The sequence below is a fragment of the Loxodonta africana genome, chromosome 18 (genome assembly GCF_030014295.1).
Source record: "Loxodonta africana isolate mLoxAfr1 chromosome 18, mLoxAfr1.hap2, whole genome shotgun sequence".
Classification (NCBI taxonomy): domain Eukaryota; kingdom Metazoa; phylum Chordata; class Mammalia; order Proboscidea; family Elephantidae; genus Loxodonta; species Loxodonta africana.
Window position 1 is genome coordinate 26008716 of NC_087359.1, and position 18376 is coordinate 26027091.

Consider the following 18376-nt stretch of genomic DNA (forward strand, 5'->3'; position numbering starts at 1 on the left):
TCATTTATCCATTTTTCCATTTGTTCTCATTCATTTTTTACTCTGTGTGTATGTATATTTTTTACCTTCTGACCTATACTCTCTAGATACACATTTTACAAATATTCCATTTATGAAATAAAGAGGTCAACTATTTTTGGACCTATCGTTATGATTTTTTTTTGAAGAATGACTTTAAAATCACAATTAAAAAGAAAAAACTGGAGGTACAGGTAATATCAGGTACAGTTTTGAGAACTATAGCTCTCAAAGAAAGGTAAGTAGCAGATCTCAGGTAACAAGGGGTTACAATATTAGAGACCTTACTCATGAATTTTAATTAAAGAATCTGTGACTCCAGAGATTTCGTATTCTGGGAAACTCTCGTATTCTGAACTACATGCCTGGGTGCTGTAGGGTTAGGCTGGGGACACAGACCTTTGCTGATTATCTGAAGAGGAGAATTACAGCTAAGGGGGCTGTGCCCCACTTGCTCAGGAACCAATTGTTTCTGCCTCTTTCCCTTCTCCCCTTCATTTCATCCATCATCATGGTTTCTCTTTTGTTAATTTTTAGAACCTTTAGACTTGCCCTGGGAAGTAGACAAGGAGGGGGAACACATGAATGAAGTTGAGCCCACTGACCCATAATTAGCCCCATATAACACATACTTGTCTCTCAGCAACTGAGAAAGTAAGGCTTATGGATTTTTCCTCTTTTAAAACCTGGTCTTGGCAGTTTTGTTTTGTTTTTTTGGTATTCTAAGTCAGTTGGAGAACCGAGGGTCAGGAAAATAACTTTGCAAAATGGCGAAAGCAGTGACTTTTCACCAAGATACCTACAACTGAGTCCCTCCATGAACTGTTAGATTTTGTAAGCCCGAGATGGATGCAAAAGCAGACAATTGGAGTCTCTCTCCTCTCACCTTCTTCCCCATCATCTGTGGAAATTATTCCAAATTGGCCTATGACTTTGGCAGGTGTAAGCCCCCCCAAGTAACTGTAGGTTTGGGGAAGCCTTTTAGCCAAACATGTAGGCAGAAGCCTGAAGAGCTTTTACCAGGGAGAGCAGTAGCTGGCTGCATCTAAGTAGGGCTGTTGGGTTTGTTCCTTTTTTCCCTGTGAGGAAGTGACAGTTGAAGGCCTGGCACTTTCACGTGGCCTATTTTCCCCATGGGAAGTTTTAAAAAATATTCATTAAAGCTGGCTTGTATATGCAACAGAGGGGTATAATATGCCCCTCAAATGAATATCATTATCGCCATCCATGAAATGAGAGCCTTTGAGGAATGGCCAGCCTGTGCACATTCCTGCAACCCACGGGGTTTGGCAGCACTCAACTGCCAAACCCCGTTCAACTCCTTCTCTCTCTTCCACCCGATGTCAGGCAGAGCCTCATTAGGCAGATGTGTTACGAAGTTTATTAAAGTTCCTTTTAGGAGGGAAGGAAGGAAGGTGGGTGCAAAGTTGCCTATACAATGCCCAGGAAACTGATCTTTTTAAAAATCCCTTCTTTTCTTTCCTAATCCCGTGATGAGGTTATAAGGTAACAGAAAAGGAAGACTAGGCTGAGATGTCCGCGGTTGTTACCTAGAAACAGCCCCAAACATCTAAGAACACAGGCTTTTGGGGTAATTAAAACAAAAATTTCAAGTCAGCCACACTGGGACGTCTTCCCTTAAGTGGCCACAGTGGGGTCGTTGAGTACGCAGATCCGTAAACTGTGCCCCATACAGAATGGTTTGTGTAGCTTTCAGAGAGCAGCTTCCTCCATGAGCTGTGTCACCCTGTTACGTGGCAGCAACAAGAGGAATTACCCATTCTGCTTTTTCCTAAGTCAGTGAAAACTTTGGGAAATGGATAAAAGTCACAAAGCCACTCTGCCTCACATGGAACAGGCTCTATGGTGCCTGTTTTCTGAGCTTTGGGAAAATCCAGCTCCATCCCCCTCCTTTTATACACCAAGGTAGAATCCACATAACATAAAATTAAGCATTTTAAAGTACACTATTTTATTCAGTGATATTTAATACATTCACAGTATTGTGCAACTGCGACCTCTATCTAGTTCCAAAGCACGTTTGTCACCCCAAAAGGAAACCGTGTACCCATTAAGGAATCACCCCCCATTTTCCCCTTCCCCCAGCCCCTGGAAACCACCACTCTGCTTTCTGTCTCTATGGATTTACCTCTTCTGGATATTTCGTATAAATGGAACCACACAACATGTGACCTTTTGTTTTTAGCTTCTGTCACTTAGCATCATGTTTTCAAGGATCATCCACATTGCAGCATATATCAGTACTTCATTGTTTTTATAGCGAAGTAATATTCCATTGAATAGGTAGATGTAACATATTTTGTTTATCCATTCATCAGTTGATAGACACTTGAGTGGTTCCCACCTTTTGGCTATTGTGAATATTTCTGTAATGAACATTGTTGTACCAGTATCTGTTTGAGTCCCGGCTTTCAGATCTTTCAGGCATATATCTAGGAGTTGAATTGTTGAGTCATATGGTAATTCTGTGTTTAACTTCTTGAAGAACCGCCCTCTTTAAGATAGTTACCAAAACACTCCATTTCTGAAGAGGGATTAGGATCACCTCTGAACCCAGCAACATTTGTTTTGTACATAAATTTGCATGAGTTGGAGTCGATTGGATGGTAACTAACAGTAACAACATGTACTCTAAGATGGCTATCCCACCTCCAGGTAGGAAGAAGAAAAAGGTAGCAACAAGGCGGGGAGGGAAACAGGAAAAGAGTTTTGTTTTTGTTTTGTTTTTTTCTGTAAGTTCCTCCACCGACTTGTGTTACATCTGACCAGAGCTATGCCACCTGGCCACCCATAGCTGCAAGAGAAGCTGGGAAATACATTTTGTTAGGTAGACATATTGTGTTTCCAGCAAAATCAGAGATGTATTAATAAGGAAAGAAAGAGGAATGGATTTTGGTCAGGGACCTAGCAATGTCTGCTAATGGGAGGAGCTCAGGTCCTAGTACATGGAGGCTGAGTGGTTCTGAAAACCAAAGTGACTGAGTTTTCAGCAGCCCTGTTGATGCTGAGAACAGCTTGTGGCCTGTCGGGGTATCTCCTTGTCAGCCGTCCCCAGGAGTCTGCAAGCATTTACTGTACCTGGAGAGCTGGAATTTCTGCCAACCTCTTCGTTAATTATTCTGTGCATATTTTATAAGAGTAAATAGCTCTGTCTTGCAGTTAAGAAAATAGCCTTGAGGCTTGGGATGTGTTTTATCTTGGAGCATCTGAAAATAACTCAGCTCTGAAGTTCCATGATGAAGCTGTCCTCTGGCGATGGGGTAAAAATAAGTCTTTATCCATCCATCAGTACAAGTTTAGCTAGGCTCTTTCAAACACTTAGTTCTGCTTATGCCTCTGTGCCAAACAAATATTAACCCCTTATAGCCTGTCTACAGGGGAACTGGAATTTTCATGGAGAAGACTCAGGTGGGTCTTGATGTTTGACTGGAATGGAGGCTCCCTGCTGACACGGGGATTTTGGATTAATTGAGCTGTCCCAGTCAGTGAAATCTTGGGAGTATAGGCTTCAGGGACCTAACAGAGCCAACCCAAGAGAATGCTAGGTGTTTGTGTTGCATGAAATAGCATTTGGTGGGGGGGCATGAAGGTTGGTTTATTGGTGGGTACAGGTCAGGGGGAGCAGTGCTACCAAGACCTTCGTGAATGCAGGACCCGCCACTTGTCCAGCGGGCTACAACTGGGGATGTATTTGACTCCACAACCATCTGGGAAGAGGTGCTTTTCAGCCACCATGTCTTCAAACTCATCAGCGTTAAACTTGATAAAGCCCCACTTCTTGGAGATGTGGATCTTCTGGTGCTCAGGGTACTTGAACTTGGGCATGCATAGGGCCTCAATCACATGCTCCTTGTTTTAAAGCTTGGTACGACGGACATGATGACTTAGCCAGTGTTAACTCTGGCCACTGCACCCTGGGGTTTTCCAAAGGCACCTCACATACATGTCTGGAGCCTGTCAGCCCCAGCACAGGACAACCTCTTGCTCATGTAGACGACATGGAAGGATGGAGCCACACTCAGATGTGAAAGCCATCTTTGCCTCAGCTTTTCACCATGTACTTGTTGGCACAAATACAGGTAGCCTCCAGGGCTTCTGAGGATTGCTGCCCATATTCATCAGACACCATGTGACCACAGAGTGGGAACTCACCCACTTTAGCCTTCTTTCACTGGGGGTCAAAGATGTGGATCTTGGTATCAGGGACACCTCAGCAGAAGTGGGACTCTGGGTAGAACTTGTTCTTACAGTACCAATAACACCAGGTAAGGTGATAGCCCATGGTGACACCAAGGTCTTTGTGATGCACCAAAGGAAAAGAGCAATTAGCATTTTCTTGTTGATACTGTAAGAGCTGGAATTCAGATGTGCCTATAAATGTTTCTATTTGAAGCTAATCAAAATGATGATTTTATCCATGGAGACAACTACAGATGTGCTTGTTCCTTCTCCAAGGACCTGCAAACCCCATTTCCTCTTATTCTTTATGCTTAAGGACATACTTTGCTCTAAATTTACTACTTGGAAAATCTGGTAATGTCAGTGAAATCATACCACCTGTTTTGACCACAAAATATCAGCCAGGAGGATCATATGCTCCATTTAGGAAGACAGCATCTTTCACATCTTTATTAGAACCAGCTTTCTTTCCAAAGCTTGTGTTTCTTGGGATGGGAGTTATGTGAAAATGACCTTAAAGTATGTGTGTCGTTGACGGGATAGGGTACGGTTTTGGGGACAGATGCGTGGGCTCTGACATGTAGCTGCTCTGGTGTCTGCGTTCATGTGTTTTCTTGGAAACTGTCACAGGAGATGTGCACGTAAGGGTAAGAGCTACTACCTCCTGGCTGCCTAGAGGTTCCAGGTGTGATCAAGAAAATCTCATCTGAAGCAACATGTTTAGTTGTGTCAGAATTACTTCTGATCCTCAGATATGTTTGTGGTGTTAAACGTTAGCTGGGATTTGCAACTATTCGGAAAGCCAACATTAAGAAAAGGCTCTTTAAAAATAAGTTTAATAAAAAGCCTAATGACACACCAACAGCCTTCTGCAGGTTCCTCCTGAACACTGAGTTATTCCTCATCAGTTGCATGCAAACAATGGCCATCTCCATCTGTCACCGGAGAAATGAGATAAACAGTAGTGGAAGGAAGCCAATTACAAACAGACATGTTCACCACCAAAATTTTAGCACAGCCAAGCAGATCCTAAGCCCCATAAGATGGCTCACTTCCTTCAATCAGCACTCAAGAACAAAAGAGCAGGAACCCAGGAATTTAAAGTGAGTCATAGTAAGACTTGACCTGTGGGGGTGTTCTCTCCTGTGATGTGGTTTTCATTTTAGTATGGGAACTTGATATCCCCCCAGAAAATAAAATGTCCAAGTAATACTTGTCCGGTGCTTAGCTCACTAACCTTGAGGGCACTGAACTTTCCCAGGAAACTGTTGATTTGTGAGAAAGCCTAATGCCAAGACCAGAGCCAGGAGCTCTCTTGCATACTCAAACTTCTCTTCGCTTTCCTGGATGACTGGCATTAAGGGTCACAGCAAAAAGTTTTGCCTTTCCTATTTCCTTCTGGTAGAATGGAAACCCTGGTGGCATAGTGGTTAAGAACTAGGCTGGTAACCAAAAGGTCAGCAGTTTGAATCCACCAGCCACTCCTTGGAAACCCTATGGGTCAGTGCTACTCTGTCCTATAGGGGTGCTATTTGTCGGAATCGAGTTGCTGGTAACGGGTTTGGTTTTTCTGGTAGAATGGGGCCACACCCCATTGCTTTGGTAGGACCGATTGAAATACTCCCTCTATGTCATCATGGTAGCAGTATAAATACACAAGCAAAATCAGATAAAATTCAAATTTTTCCTAAACTGGTAACAATGTAACTGTTTCTTGATTATTCTATCCTTAAATATCAACCTTAGCCAGATCTTTTTGGGCTAAGTGTAAGGCTGGCTTTTAAAAAGAGATGTCAACTGGTCTGTTGAGAAACCTCGGGTGGTTAATTTGCAAGGTAACTTCATTTAATGAAGTACCACCCACCGTAGTAGGTTGAAAGCTACAGCCTGGGTTATGTTCCACCGTCATCATCCTTTTCAGCAAACTTGTATTGTGTTCCTTCCGCCTGCGAGTTACTCTTCTCTGGGTTTGGGAGCCCAAGAAGTATGAGATACATCTCTGATCTCCAAGAGTATACAGTCCATTGGAATGGAATACAAGGTTCTTTCATTCCACACACATATGTGAAAAGCCCAATGAATGTCAGTTCTGGGCACTGGAGGTTCAGCAGTGAACAAGACCCCTCTATTCATGGAATTTTACATTCAAAAGAAAAAAAAGGCATAAATTAAACAAGTTAAAACTGAATGTGGAAGATAATTTCAGATTCAGTGATATGAAGAGATACCATTAAAATAATGAGATACAGAGGACCAGGGATATCTTTTCGATTGGGGTGTCAGGAAAACCTCCCTGGGGGGATGAACAGCTGAGCTGAGCCCTGAATGACAAGAAGCTTCCATGTGAACAGCTGGGGTACCTGGTACCAGGCAGAGGGACAGCAAGTGCAAAGGCCCTGAGGTGGGGACAAATCAAGGATGTATTGAGAAAACGGATAAATAACAAAGGTTCTTTCATAGACGCTCAGAAAAGGGTAGATGGACCCAGCACAGACTACGAAACAAGAGGGGAAAACTGTGAGTGGAGGCAGTTAGAGAAGGCCTCAGGGAAGAGGCCATCCCACTGGAGAAAGGCATCAACATGAATTAGAACTTAAGATGAGAAGGGGCAGGGGAGAAAAAAAGAGAGGCTGTCCAAATAAGGGAGCCCAGTGAGCAGAGACACCAGACAAGTGAGGTGATAAGGAACCCTGTGGTAGAAAAGGGGGTTAGACAATTAGATTTGGTCAGATTGTGGCTGGACTAAGTGGGCAGTGGGGAGCCACTTGAGGCTTTTGAACAAGGGAGTGATGTATGCCAGGCAGTGAATCATGAGGAGTAGTCTGGCCAGGACAGGCTGTAGAGGGGGAAGCAAGCCACAAGGAGACAATCACAGATACACCGCTATGAAGCCAGATTTAGGATGGTAAAGTGGGGTTAGCATGAAAGGGCCAGTTCAAAAGAGATACCCAACCACTGATTAATAGTCCATTCTGTCCAGTTTGGAGCTCTGGTGGTGGAGTGGTTAAGAGCTCAGCTGCTAACCCAAAAGTCAGCAGTTCAAATCCACCAGCCGCTCCCTGGAAACCCTGTGGGGCAGTTCTACTCTGTCCTATAGGGTTGCTGTGAGTCGGAATTGACTCAACAACAACCGGTTTGGTTTGGCTTGGTTTTCTATTCATTTATTTCAAGAAAGCCTGACGCTCTCTCATGGTCTGTCTCGGCCGTAAGGGACTTTTGGGGAGCAGTTCGGGAGAAGAATCATAGATGAGCAGATAAGGAGATGTCTCTGGGAAATGTGTTCTCAAATTGCACTGTCCAATACAGCAGTCACTAAGATGCCTGTGGCTATTTAAATTTAAATGAATTAAAAGTAAATTAAATTAAAAATTTAGTTCTTCTATAGAAGTCACCACATTTCAAGTGCTCAGTAGCCACATGTGGCTTGTTATATGCCATCGAGTGAATCCCGACTTAAACTGACCCTGTGTTAAAGAGCAGAACTGCCCCATAGGATTTCCTAGGGAAGGAGCCCTGATGGCACAGTGGTTAAGCACTCAGCTGCTAACCGAAAGGTCAGCCGTTTGAACCCACCGTTTGCTCTGACGTTTTGGTTAGCAGCCAAGCGCTTAACCACTGCACCACCAGGGTTCCTTCGCATGTGGCTTACCTGATCCTTTTCCCCCATTGCTCCCCAAAAGTAACTATCATGGCCAAGACAGACTGGGAGAGAGTGTCAAACTTTCTTGAAATAACTGGACAGAAAACCAAACCAAATCAAACCCGTTTCTGTGGAGTCAATTACAACTCATAGTGACCCTATAGGACAGAGGAGAACTGCCCCCTAGGGTTACCAAGGAGCAGCTGGTGGATTCAAACCACTGACCTTTTGGTTAACAGCCAAAGCTCTTAGCCACTGCGCCACCAGGGCCCCTCACATGCGGCTAGCTGCTGCCATATTGGACAGTGCAGATGTAAGACATTTCCATCACTGCAGAAGTCCTGTAGAAAGCACTGCACTAGATCATTACTTTTCAAAATACTGATGAATAAACCCTTCGTCGTTCCATGGATCATGAGAAGGACCCCCATGGCAGCATGTATCACTGAGTACCTGCCCTGCTGACACTTCCGTTTATACAGGACATATCCACTTATGGATACCAGTTAGATTCTTTGTGAAATGATACTGGCTTGGCTGGCTTGACAAAGAGTAATAGAAAAATCACTTTACAGAAAGAACAAAATGTTCGAATTGCATGTGTGATAGAGACTGAATAAAATTCCAGCCTGATTTAACTCGTTTGGAGTAACTGTCTGAAGGAGAGGGGTATGTGCGCTCTAAAATACAAATTCATCCAAATGGCAGTGACTGCAGGATTCCTCTCTCCTCTGGTGCTGGCACATTTTAAAACTCCTTTGACTCACATCCTTTGATGTCATTCTATTCCCCTCTAGTGGAATTCAGGGGTATCTGTCTTTCTACTCCAGCTTGGACATTTTGTGATAATAGAAACAGCAACCTCGAGATACCGAAGGTGGATGCCATTATCATTTATTTCCGTATCACAATTTACATTTTAACTTTTTTCCTGTTCTGGGATTGGGATTGGGGAAAAGAGCCTTCTGCTCTGTCTGTTTGAGTTACTTGAAAAAGAACTGAGTTTTGGCATCGTTGTTCATCCTGATCCCAGAAAGAGCCTTACCGCCCAGTATACTACTGTGATCTTACTTTGGTATAACATCTAATATGGGGACAGTGGTGGTTCAGTGGTAGGATTCTAGCCTCAAATGCAGGAGACCTGGGTTCAATTCCCAGCTGATACATACGTAGCCAACACCTCCCTGTCAGGGGAGGCTTGCATGTTGCTATGATGCTGAACCGGTTTCAGCAGAACTTCCAGACTAAGATGGACTACAAAGAAAGGCCTAGCGATCTCCTTCTAAAAATCAACCAATGAAAACCCTACGGATCACAACAGTTCCCAACTGATCAGGGGGCTGGCACAGAAACAGGCAGCGTTTTGTTGTGTTGTGCATGGGGTTGCCATGAGTCAGGGGCAGCTAACAACAACACGTCGTCTAGGACAGAGCTGCACCTGTAGTAGGTGGCTAATTTGCATTCGTTCACCAACTGAGTCAAGAGGCTTGGGTTGACAACGTGATTTTACTACTTACTAACCATGTGATCTTGGTGAAGTCATTTACTTTCCTGAGCCTCAGTTCCTCCATCTGTAAATTGAGTTCTGTCCTTCTCTGACCCTCCATGGCAATATCACAAGATAGAAGGAAATAGTGCAACCCCTTTGAAAACTAAGGTGGACCCTGTAAATTGATCCAACCTCATTTTCCCACTCCATCCTCCTGACAGCATCATATTTGAGAGGATGAATAGACAGGTAAGCTGGAAATAGGTTTTTGAACCCTTTGCCATGCAGGTGGAGGGCTGGAGGTGGGGGTGGAAGTGAAGGTGGGGGCCGCCTTTCAGTTGGTAACACCAGGGCACTGGCTTCCAGGTAGTTTGGGTATATTTCCTTTTTTCTTTTAATTGTGAAATTCTTTAAAGTTAAACTAGTTAACAGTAAAAATATTAACTGTTAAAATACTAGCAGTCACATTATCACCTAGCGCTACACACACTAAAACCTTTCAGTGCCGTGCCTCTCCCCCGCGTCTTTGCTCCAGTCTCCATTTTGCCGCTTCCATCCACAGAAGGGGAGAAGAACTGGAGACAAAATATTTGTCGCGGCAAATAGCACCAAGTCTCTGCCTTTACTGTAACACAGTAGACATATTAGCATATTCTCTGTGATAATTTTGGTAGCTACTTGTTTTACTTCCAAAAAAAAAAAAAAAACTCATTGCCAACGTGATAGTAGTTTCTGCCATTCTGGGGGCAAACCTCAAGTTTTTCAAAGAGCTGAGCAAACAGTGCTGGTGATTTAAGATGTAGGGGTTGGAGGCCTAAATTTCTGGTTTGTTCTCTGATGCAGACCTGATGGATGTCTCAACAAGTACTATTTTTGTCGTTATTCTTTACGTTGAGCCCTGGGAGGCATTGTTCAGGATGCACTGAAAGTCAAAGTTGGAAGGAAGTGTGTTATTGTTCCCTCCTATTTGTTAAAAAAAAAAAGAAAAGAGATTGACATTTGTGCCTGTTCTGGAAGCGCCAGCACACAGCAGGGAAATGCAGCGATGCTTGTACCAAAACGAGGAGGGAAGGTGTAAAGATAGGTGCATAATGTTGTTGCTGTTGTTAGTTGCCCTTAAGTCGGCTCTGACTCATGTACAACAGAACAAAACATTGCGCAGTTCTGCGCCATCTTCAAAATCATAGGTATGCTCAAGTCCATAGTTGCAGCCACTGTGTATTGTGAGTGCCTTCCAACCTAGGGGGTTCACTGGGCCTTTCTTCCTAGTCTTAGTCTGGAAGCTCTGCTGAAACCTGTCCTCTATGGGTGACACAGATAGTATTTAAAATACTCATGGCAGAGCTTCCGGCAGCACACAACCCATCACGGTAGGACAGACTGACAAATGGGTGGTGGGGGTGCATCATAGGCAGATGCTAAAGGAAGGTATCTTGGTTCCTTAGTTCTGCTATCTCAGAAATACCCCAAATGAGTGGCTTTAACAAGCAGAAATTTATTTTTTTCACAGTGTAGGAGGCTATAAGTCCACATTCCAGTTGCCAGCTCTAGGGGAAGGCTTTCTGTCTCTCTGTCAACTCTGGGGGGAAAGTTCTTGTCTCTTTTCTGCTTCTGTTCCTTGTTTCCTTGGCAATCTTCATTAGGTATATATCTTCCCCTCCATTTGTGCTTGCATCTCTGGAGCTCTGGTGGCGCAGTGGTAAGGGACCGGCTACTAACCAAAAGGTTGGCAGTTCAAATCCATCAGCCACTCCTTGGAAACCCTGTGGAGTAGTTCAGCTCCACAGCAATGGGTTTTTTGAGTTTTCTTTGTGCCTGATCTACTTTTTTTAAATCTCAAAGTGATTGGTTTAAGACACACTCTACACTGATATGGCCTCATTAACATCACATAGAAAAAATACTATTCCCAGATGGGATTACCTACACAAGTGTAGAGGTTAGGGTTTACAACACATGTTTTGGGGGGACAAAATTCAATCCATAACAGACAGTAGTACAACTGTTGTGACAGTGATTTTCCTGACTAAGAGGCAAGGTGGAACATGCTTTTACCCAGTCAGATCTATAAAACTGAACTTAGTACATCAGTGTAAGACTAAGTGCCGAAGAGATTTTAGAGCAGGCCATAAATATAAATATTTTTTAAATTGCAAGTCATTCTGCTGCTTTACAGCTTCAGGCCAAACACCCTTAACTGATGAATTGTTGGAGATTCACTAACCAAAAAAATTATTGAAACTTCATTGCTTCTCAGTTCCCAACTTGAGAAAAGGAACAAAAGAGTATCAATAAAAAGAACAATAAATTTTTGAGGAGAGAAGACCCTTCTGCAGTTGGACAGAAGAAAATGTCAACAAGTGATTATAAAGCATTTGTGGAGGCTTTCAGCAGTCACTGAGCAGATGGGGGAATCCTAGCTCTTGGACAACTGCCCAAACCTAACAAAAATCAAGCAAAAACAAAGGCTTACATATCAATTTTTAGCCTAGATATAAAACTGGTTACTTGCAAACTTCTCTAGAAGGCTAATTAACAGAGTAGCGCAACTAGAGCGTCTTGATCATAAACAGACCTCTGGCTTATGATAGATGCATGGCTTTTAGATTTAATATTTTATGTTCATCCCTTTGACCCAACATTCCCATCTGTACTTGCACAATGTGCTCATAGACACTTGTGACAGTGTCGTTTAGAATAGTGAAAAACTGGAAATAACCTAGATGTCCAGGAATTGGGGATTGGTTAAATCAGTTACAGTACATCCATATGGTGGTGGCAAATGGTTAAGAGCCTCTCTGGAGGCAGAGCATCCCCCACCAGTGGTCATGCTAGGCCCTGCGACTTGCTTTGACTGCTGGGAAGTGATCAGGTGTGAAGTCTGCCGCTTACGAGAAGCATGGTCAGCAATTGCATGGTTGGCTCTACCTCCTGCTCTGTTTTCTCTCTCTCTGCCATGAGAATACAACCAGTTGCCACTGAGTCAGCTCTGACTCATGATGACCCCGTGGGTGTCCGAGTAGAACTGTGCCCTATAGCATTTTCAGTGGCTGATTTTTCAGAAGTAGATTGTGAGGCCTTTCTTCCAAGGCACCTGTGGGTGGACTTGAACCTCCACTCTTTCAGTTAGCAACCAAGAGTGTTAACTCTTTGTACTGCCCAGGGAGACCATGAAAGTGGTGGGTTCCAAGGAGCAGTCATCCCTTCACCCCTGGGTCCCGTAATGAGTAAAAGTGATGCTCCTACTCCATAAAAAAAAAAAAACTCCATAGCTACTGACAAATAGTGACCAGAAATAAATGTTGGGGGCAAGCCAAAGAGATTGGGGCTGCTTATTACTGCTTTGCTGTGAAAGGAATGTCGTATCTAAAAGGTAGATGATGTTATTTGACATCATCACCAACTTAAAGCTATTTTCAGTTGAACTCAATCCTTTCAGCTTTCAGAGTTGGAAGAGGGAACCCATTCTTTTATCCTCATCAAATAATATAAAATAGCAAAAGATTCTAAGGTTCATGAGGATTTTTGTAGATTATATTATTGTTTAAAATACTTGCTTGCCTCTTCCTGGGGGAGGATTACACATCCTCAGCCTGTTGATGTGTAGATTCACCATGTTGACGTCCAGATTGGCCATGTGTCTTTCTTTGGCCAGTAAAATGTGAGCAGAAATGATAGTATCATTTTTTGAGTATAAGATTTAAGAGCTATTGATTGGTTCTGCCATTTCTCTGTTCCCTCTGCCACAAGACTGGCAATATCCCAGATAGGGGCTGTTCCATCAGCTTGGTTCCCAGACTGAAGAGTAATAAATAAATGTGTGTTAACCACTGAGTTAGAAGTGACTCATTAAAACAGCATTACCTAGCCTCTCCAGATGAGGCAACACCTGTACCACACCTGGCCTCTTCACCACCTGGACACTGTGCTCCAGCAAAACTCCTGGCACATAGTAGGTGCTCAATAAATAATTTTTGAAGCAAATGAAAAAAAATTGTTTGCTAACTAGGAAATATCTTATTTGTTTTTATTTTGTTGTTGAGCAACAGCAAAACAGACACCAATTCAACAGTTCCTACATGTACAATTCAATGACATTGATTACATTCTTTGAGTTGTGCAACCATTCTCACTCTCCTTTTCTGGGTTGTTCCTCCCCCATGAAAATAAACTCATTGTCCCCTAAGATTCTTATCTGTTCTTTTTATCTGTTCTTGTTATCAGTTTGATCCCATATAGATAGTTCTTAAAAAAGCGTAATGCTCAAGGCAGATATTTTTTACTAGTTAAGCTAAACTATTATTTGGTTTTAAGAAGACTTCAAAGGATATTTTTGGTTTAAGGTTTAAAGATTATCACATTTTTTAGTGAATAGTGTTTAGGCTTTGTAGTTTGAATATTTGCAACATTTTAAACATTTTCTTTTGATATCAGAATTTCATACTAAATCATCTAAGATTCTTTTGGAATTTGAAAGTTGGTAATTGATGGGGCAGAAATTTGGCTTATGTTGATGTCTGCAGAGGTTGGCAACATATAAAATTTGTTACAAAATAAGACAATGTTGGTTATAACCAGGGCTTCGAACCTGTTCGGTCTGATTTGACCCCCTGCGGAGAACTTGCATTTCCACCAGAGATATACTGAACCAGAATCTACATTTTAGCAAGATTCTGATTCAGTATATCTGGAGTGGAAATTTGGATTCTCAGCAGAGGTCAAGTTGGAATGATCAGTTCAAAACCTGGCTATAACATGGCTTTTAATTAAGATTTAAGTAAGTTTCAACTGATGGTTGGTAGTACCAGGTATCTGCATAGTGATCTCATATGGACACCTTCTCCCCAGCAGATTGCCAGAGAAGCTGCAAACAAAGCCAGTTTTAATAATAAGTTTTTTATTAGATGTGACCAAAAAATCCAGTTGTCATCAAGTCAGTTCCAAATCTTTGTAACCCCTTGTGTGTCAGATTAAAACTGTGCTCCATAGGGTTTTCAGTGGCCGATTTTCAGAAATAGTTTCTTTTGAGGTACCTCTGGGTGGACTCAAACCTTCAACCTTTCAGTTGACAGCCAAGTGCATCAACCATTTTTTTGCACCCTTCAGAGACTCCATCAGATCTGACAGGGTACCCCAAATCCTCGTGTAAGCTCTCCTTTTAGTGGTGTCTCATGAACTAGCTGAAATATAACCAAATATATTTAGCTAGGATTCATGGTAATTTGAATTACATAGATAATATATGAATTCATTTGTATTTTGTTTTCTTTTTTAACTTAAATCTTTTCAATGTTAAATACTGCTTTCACTGGTATCTTAAAGCCTAATCTCTCCCCTGACTTCCCCAGAGGCAATTTACATAGATACCTATCTAGGGAAAAGCTGTATTATTGTTCTGCTTGCGGAGGTTATTTTCATTTCTGTTTTTTACATAAATGTCATATTTTATGTTTCATTCTGTGACTCGATTTTTTCATTAGACAATGTATCTCAGCGATCTGTCTGTGTTGTTACAGAAAGATCTGCCTCATGATTTAGCTGCTACATAGTATTCCGCCGTGTAAATACATTACAGTTTATTTAGCCATTATCTTGCTGGTGGAGATTTATCTGGAATTTTTTTAAAGCACTTTGTGGCTTCACATTGAATGGTTACACCATCTTGCATAGCTGAGCAAAAAAAAAAAATTTTTTTAATTAAAATCACATGAATCATATGATCTGGCTTTAGTAACGTCCTCATGTTAATGAAAATATTTAAAGCTAGGAACTTTATTTTTTTTAATCATAGAGTTAAAAAAAAAAAAGGCTGCTTCTCAAGAAATTTACGATCACAGAAATGCTGCTGGATTCGCCACAGGAACAGTGTTTTTAGTGTTGCTCATGTAGTCAGCACGTGGGTGACATTTAGACCCAAGCTTGGCTTATAAGTTTGATTTATGAGAACATATCAGATGGTGAAGTAGAGGCAATGCAAGGAATTTTCCTCGGTATTTAAAGGAAGCAGCTTGAAGGAGCCACACTGCTCCAGGCACTTGAGGAAGTCATACCCTAGGGCTTTGCTCGGTTAAAAACATTTTATTCAAACAACATTTAAAACTTGACCCTCAGCCCTCAATGACATTTCGGTCCCTTGGGGAAACCTGTGACATTTTGTTGTTGTGTGCCGTCCAGTCAATTCCCACTCATAGTGACCCTGTGTGACAGAGTAAACTGTCCCAGGGGGTTTCCTAGTCCATAATCTTTACAGGAACAGACTACCAGGTCTTTTCTCCCGAGGAGCAGCTGGTGAGTTTGAACTGCCGACCTTTCGGTTAGCAACCTGGTGCTCAACCATTGCCCCATGGGGGCTCCTTGGAGGCATTCAAACACGAGTGGAAAATTAAACCCAGGACCACCTCTGGCTAAAAGCCTTCTATTATTTTGCTCATCAAATTAAAAAGGCATGTGAAGTGATATCTATCTAAATATAAACATCCTTGTCATAAAGCATTATGGACTGAGCCCTGGTTGTGCAGTGGTTAAGAGCTCGGCTGCTAATGGAAAGGTCGGCAGTGTGAATCCACCAGCTGCTCCTTGGAAACCCTACAGGGCAGTTATGCTCTGTCCTGTAGGGTCACTATGGGTTGGAATCGAGTCAATGGCAACAGGTTTGGTTTTTTTGGTGTTGATGTGGGGGCTTTAGCTCTAGTAGAGGTTTCACACTATGTATTGCTAGATTACAGTCTTCATTTCAAACTTCCCGGGATTATACTTCCCAAATGGTTATGGATAATACACTAAGAGCGTATCTCAGAAATTTAAGGCCCAGTCAGCCTCGAAATTTTGTGCAGTGTAGATCCATGGATTCATTTTTAACAAATTACAAGATGGTGATGGTAATGATGATGATGGATTTTGAAAAGTCCTCTTAGAGATAGTGAGAAACATTTCCAAGTTGATGTTTCCGGGGGAGGGATTACACTGCTATATTATAAAGCTAAGAAATGGGAGACTGGCAAATGCTTCAATAGACCTTGAACTATTTGTTATTTTTTTCTTTTTAAGAGGTCTAGATTTAAATAGGTGGGTCAGACTTCATTTGTGCCTATGGAAAGTGTTTTAGTCAAAAACTTCACTTTTTCCCCAACCACGTGTATGACAGGAGTGTCTAAGCTGAAGGTTTCTCCCTTTCATTATATAGTGTCAGGCTTGTGACATATGACAGTAGGTTTCATACTCCACTTAATGAGAGGCTGCCAGAGCCTAGAAAAAAGTAAAAATTTTAAGATTTCCATGTATGCGCTAAAGAGAAAAATGTTACCAACTCGGTAAGAGTGAAGAGTCAGTGTCCACCTGTGTCGTGGTACTTGAATGCAGCCAACTTTACACCTTAGGTGTGAGATCTCTTTATCTAGAACGCTCAGGTGAATACTGATAAAAGTATGCTTTGTCAGAGTTTTTTTTTTAATTGTGTTAAATGTATATGTGACAAAACATTTGCCATTTCAACATTTTCATATGTAAAATTCAGTGCCATGAATTATGTTTATCATGTTACTCAACTATCACCAGTATCCATTTCCAGCTTGTTTCATCACCCTTAACAGAAGCTCAGTGTCCCCCAAGCAATGAGCCCGCCTGCTTTTTCCCCTCCTACCTCCCACCTGCCCCTAAAAAACAAACAAACAAAAAATTACCTCCTACCTGCCCCTGGTAACCACTAAATAATCTTTGGTCTCTATGTATTTGCCCATTCTAGATATTTCATGTAAGTGGGATCACATAATATTTGTTCTTTTGTGACTGACTTATTTCACTCCGCATAATGTTTCCAAGGTTCATCCATGTTGTAGCATGCGTGAGGACTTCATTTCTCTTTAAGACTGAGTAATATTCCATTAAAGGCCCCTGGTAGTGCAATGGATGTTTGGCTGTTAACCGAGAGGGGTGGTTTGAACCCACCAGCCACTCCATGGAAGAAAGATGTGGCAGTCTTCTTCCATAAAGATTACAATCTTGGAAACCCTATGGGGCAGTTCTGCTCTGTCCTATAGGCTGACTATGAGTTGGAACCGACTTGCCGACAATGGGCTTGGGTTTTTGTTGTTGTTGTTAGAATATACCATTGCATGTATGTAACCCATTCACCAGTTGGACATTTAGGCTTTTCTACTTTTTGGCTGCTGTGACTAGTGCTGCAGTGAACGTTGGTGTACACTTCATTTCCTTTCACACACATTTATCGAAGGTCTACCATGTGCGTGACAAAATTACTTTTGATACCAAGACACGTATCTGCCCTTAGGTAGCATCACAGTCTCTAAAGAACCCTTCAAGTTTCCCCTTTCTGCCTTGGTTTCCAGGAAGCTCAGAGTTGAATACCTATTTAATACTTAAGTCTCATCTTTGGTTCTGGCTAATTCATCAATATACTTTATGACCTCTCTTTCCTATTTTTTAGCCTGTCGTGTCTGTCCTGTGTGAGTGTGTGAGTGTGTGTTTGCACGTGATAAATGAAGGAAAGATGAAAGGAGAGACATAGCAGTGTCTGTCATAAATGGCAAAATGTGATAAGCAGCCTATGAAAGAAATAAAATGCTCTGGAATGTTAAAGGGCGGAGAGATCGTATCTGGCACCAACATCTGGAGAGGCTTCCTGGGAGGGGCATGCTGTCTTTTGTTTTGCCTTGTTAGGTATTTCAGCAGATGAAATTTGGGGTAAGGTGGTTGTGCAAGGTGGAGGGAAGAGCCAAAGCAAAGGCACAGATGAGAGGATCCGAGGTGCTGCCTGGGGATCACCCGAGTGGAGGACTGTATGTCAGGGATCATAATGTAAGAAAGAACCCTGGAGGCCTGCCCATCCAACACTGCCCTCACAACCTGAGGACAAGTGAGACTTGAACACAAGGATACCTAAGGTTCAGCTCCTTCTTCATGGCCCAGCTCTTCCCTATACACCTCCCTGGCCACACAAAGCTTTGTCTGAATACCACAGCAGTTGTTGTTTGTATGATTCGTTTGACAAGTATCATGACACCTGCCCCTGA

The 18376-nt window shown here is 42.3% G+C and overlaps 1 protein-coding gene and 1 pseudogene across 2 annotated transcripts in view; one reads left to right on the plus strand and one right to left on the minus strand.

The window, feature by feature from the left end:
- PRKCA (protein kinase C alpha) overlaps positions 1–18376 on the plus strand; it is a 490096-nt gene that overhangs the window by 310588 nt on the left and 161132 nt on the right. The window lies entirely within an intron of this gene.
- LOC135228134 (large ribosomal subunit protein uL16-like) lies at positions 3667–4321 on the minus strand (annotated as a pseudogene).